We start from the raw sequence: 24,015 nt of genomic DNA on the forward strand, positions 1-24,015 counted from the left end.
CAAAAAATATATATATATATGGCAAACTTGCTACTACTGCTCTTTCCAGTACCAATGACAGGCAATGCTATTAGAGCATATGCATTTTTTTTTTTTTTTTTTTTTACTGGGCTTTGTTACAGCCTCAGTATCCTTATCAAAGGACATTCATTAGAAGTTTTTTGTTAATCCATAACCATTCCTTTTTCCCATGTTACTCCAGTTACTTTTTGGAAAATTATCTTGCCACCTATTTGAGAAAGCTTGATGAAACTCTAAAACAAGGTAAAGCACCCTCCTATTACAGAGGACAACAAGTTTCTTGGAGGCTGGGGCAGGATACTTCTGCCAGATCTCACTCTCTCAAGAGGACCAAGAAGTGAGCATGGCTTAGACAAAAACATTCATTCTAATGATAATCTTGAGCATAGTTATTCAGGATTGAAAACAAAACAAAACAAACAAAACAAACAAAACAAAACTGTACATTTCTTTCAGAGAAGAAATCCTGATAAAGCAGTAGAGAATTACTTGTTGTATCTCTGATTTCCCTTTTACTACTAAGCATCTTCTCTAGCATTTCCTTCAGAATAATGAGCTTCTCAACGACATTATTCCAATCAGCTCTTTTTTTTGAATTTTATATTGGAGTATAGTTGATTAACAATGTTGCATGAGTTTCAGGTGTATAGAAAAGTGATTCTGTTATACATATATATGTATCTATACTTTTTCAAAAATTTTTCCCATTTAGGTTGTTACATAACATTGAGCAGAGTTCCTTGTGCTATATAATAGGTCCTTGTTGGTTATCCATTTTAAATATAGCAGTGTGTACATGTCAATCCCAAACTCCCTATCACTTCCCCCCACCCTTCCCCCTGGTAACCATAAGTTCGTTCTCTAAGTTGGTGAGTCTGTTTCTCTTTTGTAAATAAGTTCTTTTGTATCATTATTTTAGAGTCCACATGTAAGTGATATATGATATTTCACTTTCTCTGTTTGACTTACTTCATTCAGTATGACAATCTCTAGGTCCATCATGTGGCTGCAAATGGCATTATTTCATTCTTTTTAATGGCTGAGTAATATTCCATTGTGTATATGTACCACATCTTCTTTACCCATACATCTATTGATGGACATTTAGGTTACTTCCATGTCTTGGCTATTGAAAACAGTGCTGCAATGAACTTTGGGGTGCATTGTATCCTTTTGGACCGTGTTTTTCTCTGGATATATGCCCAGGAGTGGGATTTCAGGATCATATGGTATCTCTATTTTTAGTTTTTTAAAGAACATACATACTGTTCTCCATAGTGGCTGTACCAATATACATTCCCACAAACAGTGTTTCCTTTGCTGTGCAAAATCTTTTGAGTTTAATTAGGTCCCATTTGTTTATTTTTGTTTTTATTTCCATTTTTCTGGGAGATGGATCAAAAAAGATATTGCTGCAATTTATGTCAGACAGTGTTCTGCCTATGTTTTCCTCTAAGAGTTTTATAGTGTCCAGTCTCACATTGAGGTTTTTAATCCATTTTGAGCTTATTTTTGTGTATGGTGTTTAATAATGGTCTAATTTCATTTTTTTACATGTAGCTGTCCAGTTTTCCAAGCACCATTTATTGAAGCGACTGTCTTTCCACCATTGTCTTGCCTCTTTTTTCATAGATTAATTAACATTTGGTGTGTGGGTTTATTTCTGGTCTTTCTATCCTGCTCCATTGATGTGTATTTCTATTTTTGTGCCAGTACTATACTGTTTTGATGACTATAGCTTTGTAGTAGAGTCTCCCTGACTTCAGACTATCAGACTATATTTCAGTGAGACTTTTTTTCTTTTCTTTTTTTGCCCAAGTTAGCCAGAGTCTATTTCTGTGACTTGCAACTGAAAAATCATAATCAATACCACTTTTATTTAGTCATGGTTGACACATGATTTAGACCTATGCTAACAGGTCTATGATTTAACACCAATGGCACATGATTTAGACCTAATAGGCTTTAAATATGGAAAATATGCTGTGATATTTTTATACTCTGTCTATTTGACTAAGCTTGAACTATATTTCCCACAATCCCCTTCCCCATATGGTTTCAAGTTAAAGTTGGTTATAAGAGAAATTTTTTTGGTGAGATTTGGAAGGTAGAAGTGAAGCAGGAGCCATTATGAGCTTCTTCTTTGTCTTCCTTGTCATAAATATTGACTGACAGTTGCAGACGTGTCTTAACATCCCTGTTTATATCCAGACCTTCTTCATAAATGGCATCCTGAAACAATGGACTCTCCAGACTCACAAACAAATGCAGAGTCAAGAGCCTTCCATCTTTTGTTCCATCACCTTTCTTTGTGGTCCCATTCTGGAAGCTGGATATGCTTTGTCTTTAGGATTCCTTGAAAGACTAAAATTTGTACACTCACTTCAGTGATTCAGAATGGCACTTTTATCTGATTATTCAACTTATTCTTTTGGTCTGTTATTTATTCAATTTCTCTAACAATTGAGTATGGTCTTGCTCTTATAATTAATCTCTTATTCAATAACAGTCATATAGGTTCCAATTCCATGATTGAACCCTGGTTGCTATAGTTATTGGTATCAAAATTGGTGCTTGTAGAACAGAATGCTAAAGATGTTCTTACTGCCAGTAGCAAAGGGGAAACTGCAAGCCATGGCATGTGGTGGCAAAATAGTTCCTTACATTATCATCTGTGGTTTCACCTATGATAAAATGCCTATAGGTGGCAAGGCTTTGGCTCACTAACTAGTTGTTGCTGTAGAACACTTTAATGAAAATTAATACAATGGTAGTGGTTAGTTGATTCTAAGTGCATTGCAAACCTTGGAGAATGAAAATGAGCTCATGGTTTTAAATTCTCAGATCAAGGTTTGGGTAACAAATTAGAATGCTTCTATGACTGCTCAGAGAGAAACCCATATTCCCTACATAATTTCTTAAAACCAAACCTAAATTCTAATTTTCACAGTAGCTGAATTACAATTTAATCCAATCTTTAAGGGTTTCTTATATTAGAATTAAAGCATTGATTAGGAAGGAGTAGAGGCATGAAAATTGGGATGGAGACATGTGGGCTGATTCTGATGATGTAGAGGAGAAAATTGGAATAGAGACACATGGGCTGATTCTGATGATGCAGAGGAACTTGAACCTTTATATTTTATTGAGCCTCATTTGCAAGTAGAGATATCTTTCCCCCAACACTGAGGAATTTAGTGTCCTCTTACCTGAAGAACTTAACTTTCCAGGTCTGTGGAACTTGATTTGCAGAGGAATGTAGATTCCCCTCAGATATATCTTACTACCTCCTCTTGTTTCTATATCTATGACAAGACTCAGATTACTGAATGCTCCTGGGATTCAGATAAAAATTATGACTCAAAAGAAGTACTGCACAGATGTAACAAATTATATTTATATGATTTATGTTCATATTAATAGAAACCTAGGGAATGGAAATGGAAATGGATTGAAAGAATGTTAGATCAGACAGGAGAAGGTAACGTTGGGTGTGTTTGAATTTATTAAAATTCAGTGTGTTTTAAGTGGCTGGTAAATAGTTCCAACTTTTGGCTTGGTTAGTTGACTAAAATGAAGTTGAGTTGTTAGAACTCTCTTGATATAGGACAATATCAAAAGGCTTGGGGGATATTTAAATGTGGGGATAGATTTATCTTTAAGACCTGCTAACCCATCCATATATGTGTCTGAATGACATTTCCTTTATCAAGGCTTTTAGAAATACATTGTTGAAGAGAGTACTGTCATCTTTGAAAAGGTTTCTAGTGACTCTTCTCTGCAGGCCGTGAATGACAATGAGAAATGTTGCCATCAAAAAAGAATACCTGAATTCAATAGAGATGATAGGATCTCAAAGTGGTAAGGGCCAAGTAGTGGTACTTAACTGAGACAACATGGGTAGAATTACTATAATGAGTAGCACATCTGAAGTGGTAATCAAAATGATTTCACCCATAGAGAACTTTGTCTTTAACTAGCTGATTATGGTGTCCCAAGGACTGAAATATATGAGTGCTTTGCTAAAGTCTTACTTGATTTGTGGAATAGAAAACCTCTAAGTCTGCTGAACAGAAATTTGACTTCAATCATAAAATAGAGGATCAATTCCAATTCTTGAGATAGCTTATACTTCTAGAGTGTTCTGTGCCTGGAACTTAATTTATAAGGGTGGCTGAGTGAAGACATGGAGACATCAATGCCATTGAAAGAAAAATTTAATGTCATTCACAGTTTCCCTAGAAACAAGAGGCACATCTGGCCATGCAGGGCCATAGGAAGGTCACCAAGTTTTTATCAGGAAGCAGAGGAGGAGTGAGTGATAGATTTAAGCCAGATCCTTTTTTGGGGTTTCTCTGAGAAAGGCAAGTCAGGGCAGGGTAAATAGTTTAGGATTGGCTAGTTTGAATAATGGCTCTAAGCTATAGAGATGGTCCCAAGGTTGTCTGTTTTCTGGTCCTGTGATAATTAAGGTGGGGGAATATTGCCCTTGGGTGAATGGGCCAGATCGAGGAGGTATGGTTCTGGATTGGTAAGTTTGTTTATCAGAGTCTTGCTTTTGGCTGAGCCCTTTGCAATCTCTAAGAATTGGCTGGCCCTAGAAAGGGTAGTCATACTTTAGCCAGAAAGGTTTTATAAGATGTCAAAACATAAAATAGAGAAAATGGGAAAATATGATTAATACACACGGCTCCTTGTTTAAGGAGAGCTAGGTTCATTTAAGGAAAGATATTGCACTGCCAAAAACTCATCCAGTTATCTTTCTCTAGCCTTCTCCAAAATGATCTGTGGCAATTCACAAGGGTGACAGTACAATGAGAAAGGGAAAATGATCATACTACTCAGGCATTACTTGACACTGGCTCTGAACTGTTATTAAGTCCTAGAGACACAAAATGTCTCGAATCAGAGGAGAGATTTTGGAGATCAGAATTAATGATGTTTAAATTGATTTGTCTCATAGGGGGACGACTGGGTCCCCAAACCCACTATGTGGTTACTTCCTGTGGCAGAATGCATAAATGGAATAGACATACTTAAAAATTAGCAAAATAGTACTAGCATTTGCATTAAAGTGGTCCCAGAAGAATAAGAGAGAGAGAAAAGTGTTGAAAATATGTTTGATGAAATTACAGCTGAAAACTTGGATGAAATTATGGCTAAAAACTTCATGAAGCTGAAGAAATAAATAGACTTTCAGGTATAAGAAGCACAGAGGATCACAAACAAGATGAACCCAAAGAGACCCACACAAAAGCATTGCATAATTAAGATAACAAAAGTTAGATAAAGAGAATTTTAAAGGCAACAAGAGTAAAACAAAGAGTCACATACAAAGGAATTCCAATAAGGCTATCAGCAGAAACTTTGTTGACCAGAGAGGAGAGTGGCATGATATATTTAAAGTGCTGAAATGGAAAAACATACTAAGATACTCTACCCGGCAAGATTACCATTCAGAATTGAAAGAGAGATAAAAAACTTCTCACTTGAAAGAAAAACAAAGACTTCATCAATGCTCAACCAACTCTACAAGAAATGTCAAAGGTTCTTCTCTAAGTGAAAAAGAAAAGGCAAGAAGAATTTAAAGGAAAAGGAAAATGCCACTAGTAAAAGCAAATATACAGTAAAGGCTGTGGACCAACCAATTAAATAGACTAATAAGAATATCAAAAGACAAAATTATACAATCAACTATAAGTACAATAAACAGTTAAGATATAGACAGGAAGATGTAAAATATGACATCAAAAACACAAAACATGGGGGAGCAGAGTAAAAATGTAGATATTTTAGAATGTGTTTGAACTTAAATGACTACGAGTTTCAAACAAGTAGATATAGTTATAGGTTAACATAAATGAACCTCATGGTAACCACAAATCAAAAAAAAAAAAAAAAACAAAACAAAACACAAAAATTAGAGAGAAAGGAGCACAAGCATACAACTAAAGAAAATCATCAAACCACAAGGGAAGAAACTGAAAGAAGAAAAGAACAGAGAAGAACTACAAAATAAAAACCAGACAACAAGTAACAAAACGTCAATAAATACATACCAGTAATCACTTTAAATGGCAAAAGGCACATGAAAAGATGTTCAGCATTGCTAATTATTAGAGAAATGTAAATCAAAACTACAATGAGGTTATCACATCACGCCAGTCAGAATGACCATCATAAAAAGTCTACAAATAATAAATCCTAGAGAGGGTATGGAGAAAAAGGAGCCCTCCTGTACTACTGTTGGTGAGAATTTGAATTGGTACAGCCACTATAGAGAACAGTATGGAGATTCCATAAAAAACTAAAAATAGAGGTACCATATAATCCTACAATCAAACTTTTGGACATATATCTGGAGAAAACTATAATTGAAAAGATACATGCACCCTAATGTGCATAGTAGCACTATTTACAATAGTCAAGACATGAAAGCAACCTAAATATCCATTGACAGATGAATGGAAAAAGATGTAGTGTGTGTGTGTGTGTGTGTGTGTGTGTGTGTGTGTGTGTGTGTATGTGTGTGTGTGTGTGTGTGTGCATAAAATGGAATATTACTCAGCCATCAAAAAGAATGAAATAATGCCATTTGCAACAACATGGATGGACGTAGAGACTATCACACTAAGTGAAGTAAGCCAGATAGAGAAAGACAAATATCATATGATATTGCTTATATGTGGAATCTTAAAAAAAAAAAGATGATACAAATGAACTTTTATGCACAACAGAAATAGACCCACAGACATAGAACAAAACTTATGGTTACCAAAGGGGAAAGGAGGTGGAGGCATAAATTAGGAGTTTGGATTAACATATACACTCTACTATATAGAAAATAGATAACCAGCAAGGACACACTGTAGAGCACAGGGAACTATACTCAATATTTTGTAATAAACTATAAGAGAAAAGAATCTGAAAAACCATATATATAACTGAATGATTCTGCTGTATACCTGAACTAACACAACATTGTAAATCAACAATACTTCAATTTAAAAAAAGTGTCAACGGTCCAGATACTCCAATCAAAAGACATAAGGTGGCAGACTAGCTTAAAAAAAAAAAAAAAAAAAAAAAAAAGACCCATATGCATGTTGCCTACAGGAGACTCACTTCACAGGTTAACACAAACAGATACTGAAAGCAAGGAGATGATACAAGATATTTCATGCAAATGGAAATGAATACTGGAGTAGCAATGCTCATATCAAAGTAGACTTCAAAACAAAGTCTATAGTAAAGGACAAAGAAGTATATTATATAATGATAAAGGGATAAATACAAGAAGATAGTATAACATGTGTTAGCATATATGCACCTAATATAGGAGCACTTAAATATATAAAGCAAATATTAACAGACATAAAGGGAGAAATTGACAATAATACAATAAAAATAAGGAATTTTATAACCCCACTTACATCAATGGAAAGATCATCCAGGCAGAAAATCAATAAGGACACAGTGGTTAATGACACATTAGACCAGTTGGACTTAATAGAGATCTACAGGAAATTCAATCAAAATAGCAGAATACACATCCTTTTCAAGGGCACATGGAATATTCTCCAGGTTTGATCACATGCTAAGCCACAAAACAAGCCTCAACAAATTTAAGAGGACAAAAATTATATGAAGTATATTCTTTTTTCTGACAACAACATTATGAAACTAGAAATTAATCACAGGAAGGAAGAAAACTGGGAAAAAAAAACAAGTGGAGACTATACAGCATGCTACTAAAAACCAATGGATCAATAAAGAAATCAGAGAGGAAGTCAGAAAATACCGTAAGAAAAATAAAAATAAATACAACTTTTGCAAATCTACGGGATGCAGCAAAAGCAGTTCTAAGCTGGAAATTTATAGTGATATAGGCCTACCTAAAAGAACAACAACAAAAATATGCAAATAAAAACCTAACCTATTGTACCATCTAAAGGGATTATAAAAAGAAAAGTGAAGAAAGCCCAAAATCAGGGGAAAGAAGGAAATAATAAAGATCAGGGAGGAAACCAATTCGAGACCAAATAAAACATTAGAAAAGATAAAAACAAAAAACAAAAAACAAAAAAAAACAGTTGGTTTTTTAAAAGATAAGCAAAATTGGTAACAGTTAACTTAGCCTCATTAAAAAGAGAGAACCCAAATGCACAAAATAAGAAATGAAACAGGAGAAATTACAACTGATAACACAGAGATTAAAAAAATCATAAGAGAATAATATGAACAGTTATATGGCAACAAATTAGACAACCTAGAAGAAATGGATAAATTTCTAGAAACATAAAACCTTCTAAGGCTGAATCAGGAAAAAAGAGATAATTGGAAAGACTTATCACTAGTAGTGAAATTGAATCAGTAATCAAAAAACCAGCAAATAAAAGTCCAGGACAAGATAGCTTCATGGGACAATTCAATCAAACATATGAAGAAATGTTAATACCTATCCTTTTCAAATGATTCCAAAATTTGAAGAAGAGGGAACACTCCCAAATTAATTCTACAAGGTCACCTTTACCCTGATACAAAAACCAAACATGTTACAAAAAAAGAAAGTTATAGGCCAATTATGTGATAAATATATTATAGATGTAAAACTCCTCAACAAAATATTAGCAAACATGATTCAACAATATATAAAAAGGATCGTGCACCATGATCAAGTTGGATTTACTCCAAGTGTGCAAGGACAGTGCAATATCCACAAATCAATGTGATGCACTACATTTTTAAAAAAGGATAAAAATCATATGATCACTTCAATAGATGCAGAAAAAGCATTTGACTAAATTCATCATCCATTCATGATAAAAATGCTCATCAAAGTTGGTTCAGAGGAAATATATCTCAGAATAATAAAGGTAATTTATGACAAACCCACAGCTAATAGCATGCTCAATGGTGAAAAGCTGAAAACTTTTTATCTAAAATCAGGAACAAGACAAGGATGTCCGCTCCCTCCATTTCTATTTACTATAGTATCAGAAGTCCTGGCCTCAGCGATCAGAAAGCAAAAAATAAAAAACTTCCAAATAGGAAGGGAAGAAGTAAAACTCTCACTATTCCCAGATGACCTGATATTATATATAGGAAACCATAAAGTTGCCACCAAAAAACTATTAAACTAATGAATGAATTTGGTAAATTTATATGATACAAGATTAATATACAGAAATTTGTTGCTTTTCTATACATTGATAATAAACTATCAGAAATAGAAAGTAAGAAAGCAATCCCATTTAAAATTGCATCAAAAACAATGAAATAGAGAGACATTCAAGATGGTGGAGGAGTAAAACTTGGAGATCACCTTTCTTACCACATATACATCAGAAATACATCTACATGTGGAACAACTCCTACAGAATACCTACTGAACAGTGGCAGAAGACCTCAGACTTCCCAAAAGGCAAGAAATTCCCCACTTACCTGGGTAGGGCAAAAGAAAAAACACTGACAAGAATAAGGACAGGACCTGCATCTCTGGGAGGGAGCTGTGAAGGAGGAAAAGTTTCCACACACTAGCAAGCCCTTTTATTGGCAGAGATGAGGGGTCGCATGGGGGGAAGCTTTGGAACAATGGAGAAGAGCGTAGCAATAAGGGTGCAGAGAGCAAAGTGGAGAGATTCCTGCACAGAGGATCAGTGCCACCCAGGACTCTCCAGCCTGAGAGGCTTCTCTGCTCACCCACCAGTGTGGGTGGGGGCTGGGAGCTGAGGCTCGGGATTCGGAGTTCAGATCCCAGGGAGAGGACTGGGGTTGGCTGCATGAACACAGCCTGAATGGGGCTAGTGCACCACAGTTAGCCAGGAGGGAATTCAGGAAAAAGTCTGGAACCGCCTAAGAGGCAAGAGACCATTGTTTGGGGTGCACGAGGAGAGGGTATTCAGAGCACCACCTAAACGAGCTACAGAGACGGGCACAAGTCGCGACCACCATGCAGACACCAGAGATGGGCATGAAATGCTAAGGCTGCTGCTGCAGACATCAAGAAGCCTGTGGGCAAACACAGGTCACTAGCCATACTTTCTGTCCCAGGAGGCTGTGTAGCCCACCACTGCCAGGGTCTTGTGATCCAGGGACAAATTCACTGGGACAACACACGGTGCACTTCAGGCTGTTGCAAAATCACATCGCCCTCTGCCGCCTCAGACTCACCCTGCATTCCATAGCCCTCCCTCCCCCCGGCGTGAGTGAGCCAGAGCCCCCTAATCAGCTACTCCTTTAACCTTGTACTGTCTGAGTGAAAAACAGACGCCCTCAGGCGAACTACATACAGAGGCAGGGCCAAATACAAAGCTGAAGCCCAGGAGCTGTGTGAACAAAGAAGAGAAAGGAAAATTTCTCCCAGCAGCCTCAGGAGGAGCAGATTAACTCGCCACAATCAACTTGATGTACCCTGCATCTCTGGTATACCTGAATAGACAACGAATCATCCCAAAATTGAGGTGGTGGACTTTGGGAACAACTGTAGACTTGGGGTTTGCTTTCTGCATCTAATTTGTTTTTGATTTTATGTTTATCTTAGTTTAGTATTTAGAGTTTATTATCATTGATAAAATTGTTTATTGATTTGTTGCTCTCTTCATTTTTTTATATATAGATATATATTTTTTATTCCCTGTTTCTCTTTTTCTGTGTATGTTTATGCTTCTTTGTGTGATTTTGTCTGTATAGCTTTGCTTTTACCATTTGTCCTAGGGTTCTGTCTGTTGGTTGCTCCCTTCTTTCTTTCTTTTCTTTTTCTTTTTAAAAATTACTTATTAATATTTTTTATTTTTAATAATTCTTTATTAGTTTTTATATTAATAATGTTATTTTAGTTTAGTTTAGCTTAGATTAGTTTTCTCTTTCTTTCTTTCTTCTTCTCTCCTTTTTCTTCTGAGCCATGTGGCTGGCAGGGTCTTAGTGCTCCAGCAAGGTGTCAGGCCTGTGCCTCTGAGGTGGGAGAGTGGAGTTCAGGACATTGGTCCAGCAGAGACCGCCTGGCTCCACATAATATCAAACAGCAAAAGCTCTCCCAGAGATCTTGATCTCAACACTAAGAACCAGCTCACTCAATGACCAGCAAGCTACAGTGCTGGACACCTTATGCCGAACAACTAGCAAGACAGGAACACAAACTCTCCCATTAGAAGAGAGGCTGCTGAAAATCATAATAAGGTCACAAACACCCAAAAACACACCACCGACACAGTAGTGCTCAGCAGAAAGACAAGATCCAGCCTCATCCACCAGAACACAGGCACAAATCCCCTCCACCAGGAAGCATACACAACCCACTGAACCAACCTTAGCTACTGGGGGCAGACACCAAAAACAACGGGAACTACAAGCCTGTAAAAAGGAGACCCCAAACAAGGTAAGTGAAGAAAAATGAGAAGATAGAGAAACACACAGCCAATGAAGGAGCAAGGTAAAAACCCACCAGACTAAAGAAATGAAAAGGGAATCAGCAGTCTACCTGAAAAATAATTCAGAGTAATGATAGTAACGATGATCCAAAATCTTGGAAATAGAATGCAGAAAATACAAAAAAAGTATTTAAAAAGGACTTAGAAGAACTAAAGAGCAAACAAACAATGATGAAACACAGAATAAAGGAAATTAAAAATTCTTTAGAGGGAATCAATAGCAGAATAACTGAGGCAGAAGAACGGATAAGTGACCTGGAAGATAAAATAGTGGAAATAACTACCACAGAGCAGAAAAAAGAAAAAAGAATGAAAAGAATTGAGGACAGTCTCAGAGACCTCTGGGAAAACATTAAACAAACCAACATTCGAATTATAGGGGTCCCAGAAGAGGAAGAGAAAAAGAAAGGGACTGAGAAAATATTGAAAGAGATTATAATTGAAAACTTCCCTAATATGGGAAACGGAATAGTCAATCAAATGCAGGAAGTCCAGAGTCCCATACAGGATAAATCTAAGGAGAAATATGTGAAGACACATATTAATCAAACTATCAAAAATTAAATACAAAGAAAAAATATTAAACACAGCAAGGGAATAAAAAAACCAAATAACATACAAGGGAATCCCCATAAAGTTAACAGATGATCTTTCAACAGAAACTCTGCAAGCCAGAAGGAAGTGGCAGGACATATTTAAAGTGATGAAAGGGAAAAACATACAACCAAGATTACTCTAGCCAGCAAGGATCTCATTCAGATTCGATGGAGAAATTAAAACCTTTACAGACAATCAAAAGCTAAGATAATACAGCACAACCAAACCAGCTTTACAAGAAATGCTAAAGGAAATTCCCTAGGCCGGAAACACAAGAGAAGCAAAAGACCTACAAAAACAAACCCCAAACAATTAAGAAATTGGTAATAGGAACATAAATATGGATAAATACTTTAAACATAAATGGATTAAATGCTCCAACCAAAAGATACAGACTGGCTGAATGGTTACAAAAACAAGACCCATATATATGCTGTCTACTAGAGACACACTTCAGACCTAGGGACACACACAGACTGAAAGTGAGGGGATGGAAAAAGATATTCCATGTAAATGGAAATCAAAAGAAAACTGGAGTAGCATTTCTCATATCACACAAAATAGACTTTGAAATAAAGACTATTACAAAAGACAAGGAAGGACACTACATAGTAATCAAGGGATCAATCCAAGAAGAACATATAACAATTATAAATATTTATGCACCCAACATAGGAGCACTACAATACATAAGGCAAATGCTAACAGCCATAAAAGGGGAAAACGACAGTAACAAAATCATAGTAGGGGACTATAACACCCCACTTTCACCAATGGACAGATCATCCAAAATGAAAATAAATAAGGAAACACAAGTTTTAAATGATATATTAAACAAGATGGACTTAATTGACATTTGTAGGACGTTACATCCAAAAACAACAGAATACACTTTCTTCTCATGTGCTCACGGAACACACTCCAAGATAGATCATATCTTGGGTCACAAATCAAGTCTTGGCAAATTTAAGAAAATTGAAATTGTATCAAATATCTTTTCCAATCACTATGCTATGAAACTTGATATCAATTACAGGAAAACTCTGTTAAAAATACAAACACATGGAGGCTAAAAATTACACTACTGAAAAACAAAGAAGTCACTGAAGAAATCAAAGAGGAAATTAAAAAAAATACCTAGAAACAAATGGCAATGAACACACAATGACCCAAAACCTATGGGGTGCAGCAAAAGCAGTTCTCAGAGGGAAGTTTTTAACAATAAAATCCTACCTCAAGAAAGAAGAAAAATCTCAAATAAACAATCTGTCCTTACACTTAAAGTAACTGGAGAAAGAAGAATAAACAAAACCTAATGTTAGTAGAAGGAAAGCAATCATAAAGATCAGAGCAGAAATAAATGAAATAGAAACAGAGAAAACCACAGAAAAGATCAATAGAACTAAAAGCTGAGTCTTTGAGAAGATAAACAAAATTGATAAACCACTAGCCAGACTCACCAGGAAAAAAAGGGAGAAATCTCAAATCAATAGAATTAGAAATGAAAAAGAAGTAACCACTGACACTGCAGAAATACAAAGGATCATGAGAGATTACTACAATCAACTCTATGCCAATAAAATTGACAACCTGGAAGAAATGGACAAATTCTTAGAAAAACACAAGCTTCCGAGACTGAACCAGGAAGAAATAGAAAATATAGACAGACCAATCACAAGCACTAAAATTGAGACTTTAAATAAAAATCTTCCAAGAAACAAAAGTCCAGGACCAGACGGCTTCACAGGTGAATTCTATCAAACATTTAGAGAAGAGCTAACACCTATTCTTCTTAAACTCTCCCAAAATATAACACAGGGAAAAACTCCCCAAACTCATTCTACAAGGCCACCATCACCCTGATACCAAAACCAGACAAAGATGACAGAAAGAAAGAAAACTACACAGACCAATATCACTCCTGAGTATAGATGCAAAAATCCTCAACAAAATACTAGCAAACAGAATGCAACAGCACATTAAAAGGATCATACACCATGATCAAATGAGATTTATCCCAGGGTGCAAGGATTCTTCAATATATGAAAATCTGTGTGGTACACCATATTAGCAAACTGAAGGATAAAAACTATAAGATCATCTCAATAGATGCAGAAAAATATTTTCACAAAATTCAACACCGATTTATGACAAAAGCCCTCCAGAAAGTAGACATACAGGGAATTTACCTCAATATACTAAAGACCGCATATGACAAACCGCAACCAACATAATTCTCAGTGGTGAAAAACTGAAACCATTTCCTCTAAGATCAGAGACAAGACAAGGTTGTCCACTCTCACCACTATTATTCAACATAGTTTTGGAAGTCCTAGCCCTGGCAATCAGAGAAGAAAAAGAAATAAAAGAAATCCAAATAGGAAAAGAAGAAGTAAAGCTGCCACTGTTTGCAGATGACATGATAGTATACATAGAGAATCCTAAAGATGCTACCAGAAAACTGCTAGAGCTAATCAATGAATTTGGTAAAGTAGCATGATACAAAATTAATGCAGAGAAATCTCTTGCATTCCTATACACTAATGATGAAAAATCTGAAAGAGAAATTAAGGAAACACTCCTATTTACCATTGAAAGTAAAAGAGTAAAATACCTAGGAATAAACCTACCTAGGATCCAAAAGACCTTTATGCAGAAAACTATAAGATACTGATGAAAGATATTAAAAATGATACAAACAGATGGAGAGATATACCATGCTCTTGGATTGGAAGGATCAACATTGTGAAAATGATTATACTACTTAAAGCAATCTACAGCTTCAATGCAATCCCTATCAAACTACCAATGGCATTTTTCACAGAACTAGAGGAAAACATTTCACAATTTGTATGAAACACAAAAGACCCTGAATAACGAAATCAATCTTGGGAAAGAAAAGCAGAGCTGGAGGAATCAGGTTCCAGACTTCAGACTATACTACAAAGCTACAGTAATCAAGAGAGTATGGTACTGGCACAAAAACAGAAATATAGATCAATGGAACAGGATAGAAAACCCAGAGATAAACCCACACACATATGGTCACATTACCTTTGATAAGGAGGCAAGAATATACACTGGAGAAAAGATAGCCCCTTCAATAAATGGTGCTTTGGAAACTGGACAGCTACATGTAAAAGAATGAAATTAGAACACTCCCTAACACCCTACACAAAAATAAAGTCAAAATGGATTAAAGATCTAAATATAACACCAGACTCTATAAAACTCTTAGAGGAAAACATAAGCAGAACACTCTATGACATAAATCACAGCAAGATCCTTTTTGACCCACCTCCTAGAGAAATGGAAATAAAAACAAAAATAGACAAATGGGACCTAAAGAAAGTTAAAATCTTTTTCACAGCAAAGGAAAAACATAAACAGGATGAAAAGATAACCCTCAGAATGGGAGAAAATATTTGCAATGGAAGCAACTGACAACGGATTAATCTCCAAATTTTACAAGCAGCTCATCCTGCTCAATATCAAAAAAAGAAACATCCCAATCCATAAATGGGCAGAATACCTAAATAGACATTTCTCCAAAGAAGATATACAGATTGCCAACAAACACATGAAAGGATGTTCAACATCACTAATCACTAGAAAATTGCAAATCAAAACTACAATAGGTATCACCTCACACAAGTCATAATGGCCATCATCAAAAAATCTACAAACAATAAATTCTGGAGAGAGTGTGGAGAAAAGGGAACCCTCTTGTACTGTTGGTGGGATAGTAAATTGATACAACCACTATGGAGAACAGTACTGAGGTTCCTTAAAAAACTAAAAATAGAACTACCATATGATCCAGCAATCCCACTACTGGGCTTATACCCAGAGAAAACCGTAATTCAAAAAGAGTTATGTACCACAATGTTCACTACAGCTCTATTTACAATAGCCAAGACATGGAAGCAACCTAAGTGTCCATCAACAGATAAATGGATAAAGAAGATGTGGCACATATATACAATGGAATATTATCCATAAAAAGAAACAAAATTAAGTTATTTGTAGTGAAGTGGATGGACATAGAGTCTGTCCTACAGAGTGAAGTAAGTCAGAAAGTGAAAAACAAATACCGTATGCTAACACATATATATGGAATCTAAAAAAAAAAAAAAAAGGTTCTGAAAAACCTAGGGGCTGGGCAGGTATAAAGATGCAGATGTAGAGAATGGAGTTGAGGATATGGGGAGGGTGAAGGGTAAAATGGGACGAAGTGAGTGAGTGGCATGAACATATATACGCTACCAAATGTGAAATAGATAGCTAGTGGGAAGTAGCCACATAGCACAGGAAGATGAGCTTGGTGATTTGTGACCACCTAGAGGGGTGGGATAGGGAGGGTGGTAGGGAGATGCAAGAGGGAGGAGATATGGGGATATATGTATATGTATAGCTGATTCACTTTTTTATAAAGCAGAAACTAACACACCATTGTAAAGCAATTATGCTCCAATAAAGTTGTTAAAAAATGAAAGAAACAATGAAATACCTAGGAATACACTTAACCAGGGAGACCAAAGACTTACACTCTAAAAACTATCAACTTTTGACGAAGGAACTTGAAGATGATAAAAATGGAAAGATATCCCATGTTCATGAATTAGAAGAATTAATATTGTTGAAATGCACATACTACCCAAAACAATCTACAGATTTAATGCACTCCCTATCAAAATACCCATGAAATTTTTCACATAGCTAGAATAAATAATCTACATATTACTTCTGGGGAAAGGACAGTCCCTTCAAAAATCAGTGCTAGGAAATCTGGACAGATACAGGTAAATAATGAAATTAGACATTTTCTCACACCATATACACAAATAAACTCAAAATGTGTTAAAGACCTAAATAGCTTGGAAGCATTAGTGCGATGGGGGTGGGCTTGGAACACTGGTGTGCAATGTTTTGTATTATAGCAATCCTGCTCTCATTCTGGTACCCTGTAGCCAGTATTGAATGTTTCAGATGAAATGTGAGGATCTTGTTCAATCCGAAACTGCCATTACCCCTCCATCCCCTTTTTTACTTAAAAATTTTTATGATAGTTTAGACGGAAGTTGGTTTTTTTTTCAGTTAATGTTTGTTCCAATCCTTCAAACTGTTCATATCTGCTTTATTATATTCACTGTATTAACCCTTCTTCGAATAGGTGTGGGGGGTGATGACACAGTTTACTTGGGGTCCTCAATATAAAGTCTTAGTGAAAAACAAATAAATGATGTTCAGTCATTTAAAAAAACAAAAATACAAAAAACTCCTAGAGTAAAACATTGGTAGAATATTCTTTCACTTAAGTTGTAGCATTTTGTTGTTGTTGTTGTTGCTCTGTCTCCTCAGACAAAGGAAACAAAAGGAAAAATAAACAAAAGGGACCTAATGAATCTTCAAAGCTTTTGCACAGCATAGGGAACCTTGGAAAAAATGAAAATAACTACTGAATGGAATAAAATATTCATAAATAATATAATTGATAAAGGGTTAATATTCTAAATATATAAACAGCTAATACAATTCAATATATTAAAAAAATTTAAAAATGGGCAGAAAACCTGAATAGATATTTTTCCAAAGAAGACATACAGATGGCCAACAGACACAGGAATGTATTTGCATTTCACAGAACATCCCACTCCTCCACTATATTGATGATATTAATGTTTGTACCTGGTGAGCAGAAAGTAGTAACTACATGGTAAGACACATGTGTATCCGAAGGTAGTACATAAATTAAATAAAAATTAAAAGGCCTGTAGCTCAGCAAAATTATCTAAGTTTACAGTAGTTTGGGGTATGTCAAGATCTGTCCTTCTAAGGTAAAGGGCAAGTTACTGTTTCTCGTCCCTCCTACCATGGAGAAAGAAGCTCAATGTCTTATATCCTCATGGAAGATTCCTTTGGAATAACACACTGAGGAAGAATATTTCTGGACCTGGATCACAAATGGTTCTGAATGATAAGCTGACACTAACTTAAATGACTAATGGCTTGGTTTAGAAAGAACATGATTGGGGGCTTCCCTGGTGGTGCAGTGGTTGAGAATGTGCCTGCCAATGCAGGGGACACGGGTTCGAGCCCTGGTCTGCGAAGATCCCACATGCCGCAGAGCAACTGGACCCGTGAGCCACAATTACTGAGCCTGCGCGTCTGGAGCCTGTGTCTCGCAACAAGAGAGGCCGCGATAGTGAGAGGCCGGCGCACCGCGATGAAGAGTGGCCCCCACTTGCCACCACTAGAGAAAGCCGTCGCACAGAAACGAAGACCCAACACAGCCATAAATAAATAAATAAATAAATAAATAAATAAATAAATAAATAAATAAATAAATAAATAAATAAAAATTTAAAAAATGAACATGATTGGAAAACTTTTCTGCATAGGTGATATACAGATGAATGTCTCCCAATGGACAAAGAGTGTGAACATATCTGTGTCCCATGTCAGTGCTCAGTAAAAAGCATTCTTAGCACAGAAGAATCTTAATAACTAGGTAGCCAAGATCACTTGTTCTGTGGATGTTCGTCAGTCTCGGTTGCTGGTTACCCTATTCTAAGCCAATAGATGCATGAATAAAACAAAATGGTCATGAGTTCAGCAAACTGGATTTTTACTCACTAAAGCCGGTCTGGTTAAAGCCATTGCTGATTGCCATGTCTTCCAATAGCAGGAGCCAACACTTGGCTCCAACATGGCATTATTCCCCAGGAAGATCAGCAAGTTACCTGTTACAGCCAGTTATATGCAAATTGATTATGCGAGATCACTTCCATAATGGAAATGGCAGCACTTAAAAAAAAGAAAATGGGGGGGGAGGAGAGAAGATGGCGGAAGAGTAAGACGCGGAGATCACCTTCCTTCCCACAGATACAGTAGAAATACATCTACACGTGGAACTGCTCCTACAGAACACCCACTGAACGCTGGCAGAAAACGTCAGACCTCCCAAAAGGCAAGAAACTCCCCCCGTACTTGGGTAGGGCAAAAGAAAAAAGAAATAACAGAGACAAAAGAATAGGGACGGCACCTGCACCAGTGGGAGGGAGCTGTGAAGGAGGAAAGGTTTCCACGCACTAGGAAGCCCCTTCGCGGGCAGAGACAGCGGGTGGCAGAGGGGGGAAGCTTCGGAGCCACGGAGGAGAGCACAGCCACAGGGGTGCGGAGGGCAAAGCGGAGAGGTTCCTGCACGGAGGAGCGGTGCCGACCAGCACTCACCAGCCCGAGAGGCTTGTCTGCTCCCCCGCCAGGGCGGGCGGGGGCTGGGAGCTGAGGCTCGGGCTTCGGTCGGATTGCAGGGAGAGGACTGGGGTTGGCGGCGTGAACACAGCCTGAAGGGGTTAGCGCACCACGGCTAGCCGGGAGGGAGTCTGGGAAAAAGTCTGCAGCTGCCGAAGAGGCAAGAGACTTTTTCTTCCCTCTTTGTTTCCTGGTGCGCGAGGAGAGGGGATTCAGAGCGCCGCCTAAACGAACTCCAGAGAAGGGCGCGAGCCGCGGCTATCAGCGCAGACCCCATAGCAACAGGGGCGCAGAGGAAAAAACGGAGAGACTCCCGCACAGAGGCTCGGCGCCGAGCAGCGCCCACCAGCCCAAGAGGCTTGTCTGCTCCCCCGCCGGGGCGGGCGGGGCTGGGAGTTGAGGCTCGGGCTTCGGTCGGATCGCAGGGAGAGGACTGGGGCTGGCGGCGTGAACACAGCCTGAAGGGGTTAGGGCACCACAGCTGGCCGGGAGGGAGACTGGGAAAAGGTCTGCAGCTGCCGAAGAGGCAAGAGACTTTTTCTTGCCTCTTTGTTTCGCTGTGCGCAAGGAGAAGGGATTCAGAGCGCTGCCTAAACGAACCCCAGAGAAGGGCGCGAGCCGCAGCGATCAGTGCAGACCCCAGAGACGGGCGTGAGACGCTGGGGCTGCTGCTGCCGCCGCCTCCAAAAAGCCTGTGTGTGAGCACAGGTCACTCTCCACACCGCCCCTCCCGGGAGCCGGTGCAGCCCGCCACTGCCAGGGTCCCGTGATCCGGGGACAACTTCCCCGGGAGAACGCACTGCGCGCCTCAGGCTGCTGCGACGTCACGCCGGCCTCTGACGCCGCAGGCTCGCCCCGCCTCCTCTGCACCCCTCCCTCCCCGCGGCCTAGGTGAGCCAGAGCCCCCGAAGCAGCTGCTCCTTTAACCCCATCCTGTCTGGGCGGGGAATAGACCCCCTCAGGCGACCTACACGCAGAGGTGGGTCCAAATCCAAAGCTGAACCCCAGGAGCTGTGCGAACAGGAAAGAGAAGGGGAAATCTCTCCCAGCAGCCTCAGAAGCAGCGGATTAAGACTCCACAAACAACTTGATGTGCCTGCATCTGTTGAATACCTGAATAGACAACAAATCATTCCAAATTCAGGAGGTGGACTTTGGGAGCAGGATATATTAATTTTTCCCCTTTTCCTTTTTTTGTGAGTGTATATGTATATGCTTCTGGGTGAGATTTTGTCTGTATAGCTTTGCTTTACAATAGCTTTATTTTACTTCACTATATTATAGCCTCTTTCTTTCTTTCTTTCTATTTTCTCTCCCTTTTACTCTGAGCCGTGTGGATGAAAGGCTCTTGGTGCTCCAGCCAGGCATCAGGGCCGTGCCTCTGAGGTGGGAGAGCCAACTTCAGGACACTGGTCCACAAGAGACCTCCCAGCTCCACGTAATACCAAACGGCAAAAATCTCTCAGAGATCTCCATCTCAACATCAAGACCCAGCTTCACTCAACGACCAGCAAGCTACAGTGCTGGACACCCTATGCCAAACAACTAGCAAGACAGGAACACAGCCCCATCCATTAGCGGAGAGGCTGCCTAAAATTATAATAAGGCCACAGACACCCCAAAATACACCACCAGACGTGGACGTGCCCACCAGAAAGACAAGATCCAGCCTCATCCACCAGAGCTCAGGCACTAGTTCCCTCCACCAGGAAGCCACCACACAACCCACTGAACCAACCTTACCCACTGGGGACAGATACCAAAAACAACGGGAACTACAAACCTGCCGCCTGTGAAAAGGAGACCCCAAACACAGTAAGATAAGCAAAATGAGACGACAGAAAAACACACAGCAGATGAAGGAGCAGGGTCAAAATACACCAGACTTAACAAATGAAGAGGAAATAGGTAGTCTACCTGAAAAAGAATTCAGAATAATGATAGTAAGGATGATCCAAAATCTTGGAAATAGAATAGACAAAATGCAAGAAACATTTAACAAGGACGTAGAAGAACTAAAGAGGAACCAAGCAATGATGAAAAACACAATAAATGAAATTAAAAATACTCTAGATGGGATCAATAGCAGAATAACTGAGGCAGAAGAAAGGATAAGTGACCTGGAAGATAAAATGGTGGAAATAACTACTACAGAGCAGGATAAAGAAAAAAGAATGAAAAGAACTGAGGACAGTCTCAGAGACCTCTGGGACAACATTAAAAGCACCAACATTCGAATTATAGGGGTCCCAGAAGAAGAAGAGAAAAAGAAAGGGACTGAGAAAATATTTGAAGAGATTATAGTTGAAAATTTCCCTAATATGGGAAAGGAAATAGTTAATCAAGTCCTGGAAGCACAGAGAGTCCCATACAGGATAAACCCAAGGAGAAACACGCCAAGACACATATTAATCAAACTGTCAAAAATTAAATATAGGGAAAACATATTAAAGGCAGCAAGGGAAAAAAACAAATAACCCACAAGGGAATCCCCATAAGGTTAACATCTGATCTTTGAGCAGAAACTCTGCAAGCCAGAAGGGAGTGGCAGGATATACTTAAAGTGATGAAGGAGAAAAGCCTACAACCAAGATTACTCTACCCAGCAAGGATCTCATTCAGATTCGATGGAGAAATTAAAACCTTTACAGACAAGCAAAAGCTGAGAGAGTACAGCACCACCAAACCAGCTTTACAACAAATGCTAAAGGAACTTCTCTAGGCAAGAAACACAAGAGAAGGAAAACACCTACAATAACAAACCCAAAACATTTAAGAAAATGGGAATAGGAACATACATATCGATAATTACCTTGAATATAAATGGATTAAATGCTCCCACCAAAAGACACAGGCTGGCTGAATGGATACAAAAACAAGACCCATATATATGCTGTCTACAAGAGACCCACTTCAGACCTAGAGACACATACAGACTGAAAGTGAGGGGATGGAAAAAGATATTCCATGCAAATGGAAATCAAAAGAAAGCTGGAGTAGCAATTCTCATATCAGACAAAATAGACTTTAAAATAAAGACTATTACAAGAGACAAAGAAGGACACTATATAATGATCAAGGGATCGATCCAAGAGGAAGGTATAACAATTGTAAATATTTATGCACCCAACATAGGAGCACCTCAATACATAAGGCAAATACTAACAGCCATAAAAGGGGAAATCGACAGCAACACAATCATAGTAGGGGACTTTAACACCCCACTTTCACCAATGGACAGATCATCCAAAATGAAAATAAATAAGGAAACACAAGCTTTGAATGATACATTAAACAAGATGGACTTAATTGATATTTATAGGACATTCCACCCAAAAACAACAGAATACACATTTTTCTCAAGTGCTCATGGAACATTCTCCAGGATAGATCATATCTTGGGTCACAAATCAAGCCTTGGTAAATTTAAGAAAATTGAAATCGTATTAAGTATCTTTTCCGACCACAATGCTATGAGACTAGATATCAATTACAGGAAAAGATCTGTAAAAAATACAAACACATGGAGGCTACACAATACATTACTTAATAACGAAGTGATTACTGAAGAAATCAAAGGAGAAATCAAAAAATACCTAGAAACAAATGACAATGGAGATACGACGACCCAAAACCTATGGGACGCAGCAAAAGCAGTGCTAAGAGGGAAGTTTATAGCAATACAAGCCTACCTCAAGAAACAGGAAACATCTCGAATAAACAACCTAACCTTGCACCTAAAGCAATTAGAGAAAGAAGAACAAAAAAAACCCAAAGCCAGCAGAAGGAAAGAAATTATAAAGATCAGGTCAGAAATAAATGAAAAAGAAATGAAGGAAGCAATAGCAAAAATCAATGAAACTAAAATCTGGTTCTTTGAGAAGATAAACAAAATTGATAAACCATTAGCCAGACTCATCAAGAGAAAAAGGGAGAAGACTCAGATCAATAGAATTAGAAATGAAAAAGGAGAAGTAACCACTGACACTGCAGAAATACAAAAGATCATGAGAGATTACTACAATCAACTCTATGCCAATAAAATGGACAACCTGGAAGAAATGGACACATTCTTAGAAATGCACAACCTGCTGAGACTGAACCAGGAAGAAATAGAAAATATGAACAGACCAATCACAAGCACTGAAATTGAAACTGTGATTAAAAACCTTCCAACAAACAAAAGCCCAGGACCAGATGGCTTCACAGGTGAATTCTATCAAACATTTAGAGAAGAGCTAACACCTATCCTTCTCAAACTCTTCCAAAATATTGCAGAGGGAGGAACACTCCCAAACTCATTCTACGAGGCCACCATCACCCTGATACCAAAACCAGACAAAGATGTCACAAAGAAAGAAAACTACAGGCCAATATCACTGATGAACATAGATGCAAAAATCCTCAACAAAATACTAGCAAACAGAATCCAACAGCACATTAAAAGGATCATACACCATGATCAAGTGGGCTTTATCCCAGGAATGCAAGGATTCTTCAATATACGCAAATCAATCAATGTGATACACCATATTAACAAATTGAAGGAGAAAAACCATATGATCATCTCAATAGATGCAGAGAAAGCTTTCGACAAAATTCAACACCCATTTATGATAAAAGCCCTGCAGAAAGTAGGCATAGAGGGAACTTTCCTCAACATAATAAAGGCCATATATGACAAACCCACAGCCAACATTGTCCTCAATGGTGA

Source organism: Balaenoptera musculus, chromosome 17 (assembly GCF_009873245.2).
Source record: "Balaenoptera musculus isolate JJ_BM4_2016_0621 chromosome 17, mBalMus1.pri.v3, whole genome shotgun sequence".
In the NCBI taxonomy this organism is placed as follows: Eukaryota; Metazoa; Chordata; class Mammalia; order Artiodactyla; family Balaenopteridae; genus Balaenoptera; species Balaenoptera musculus.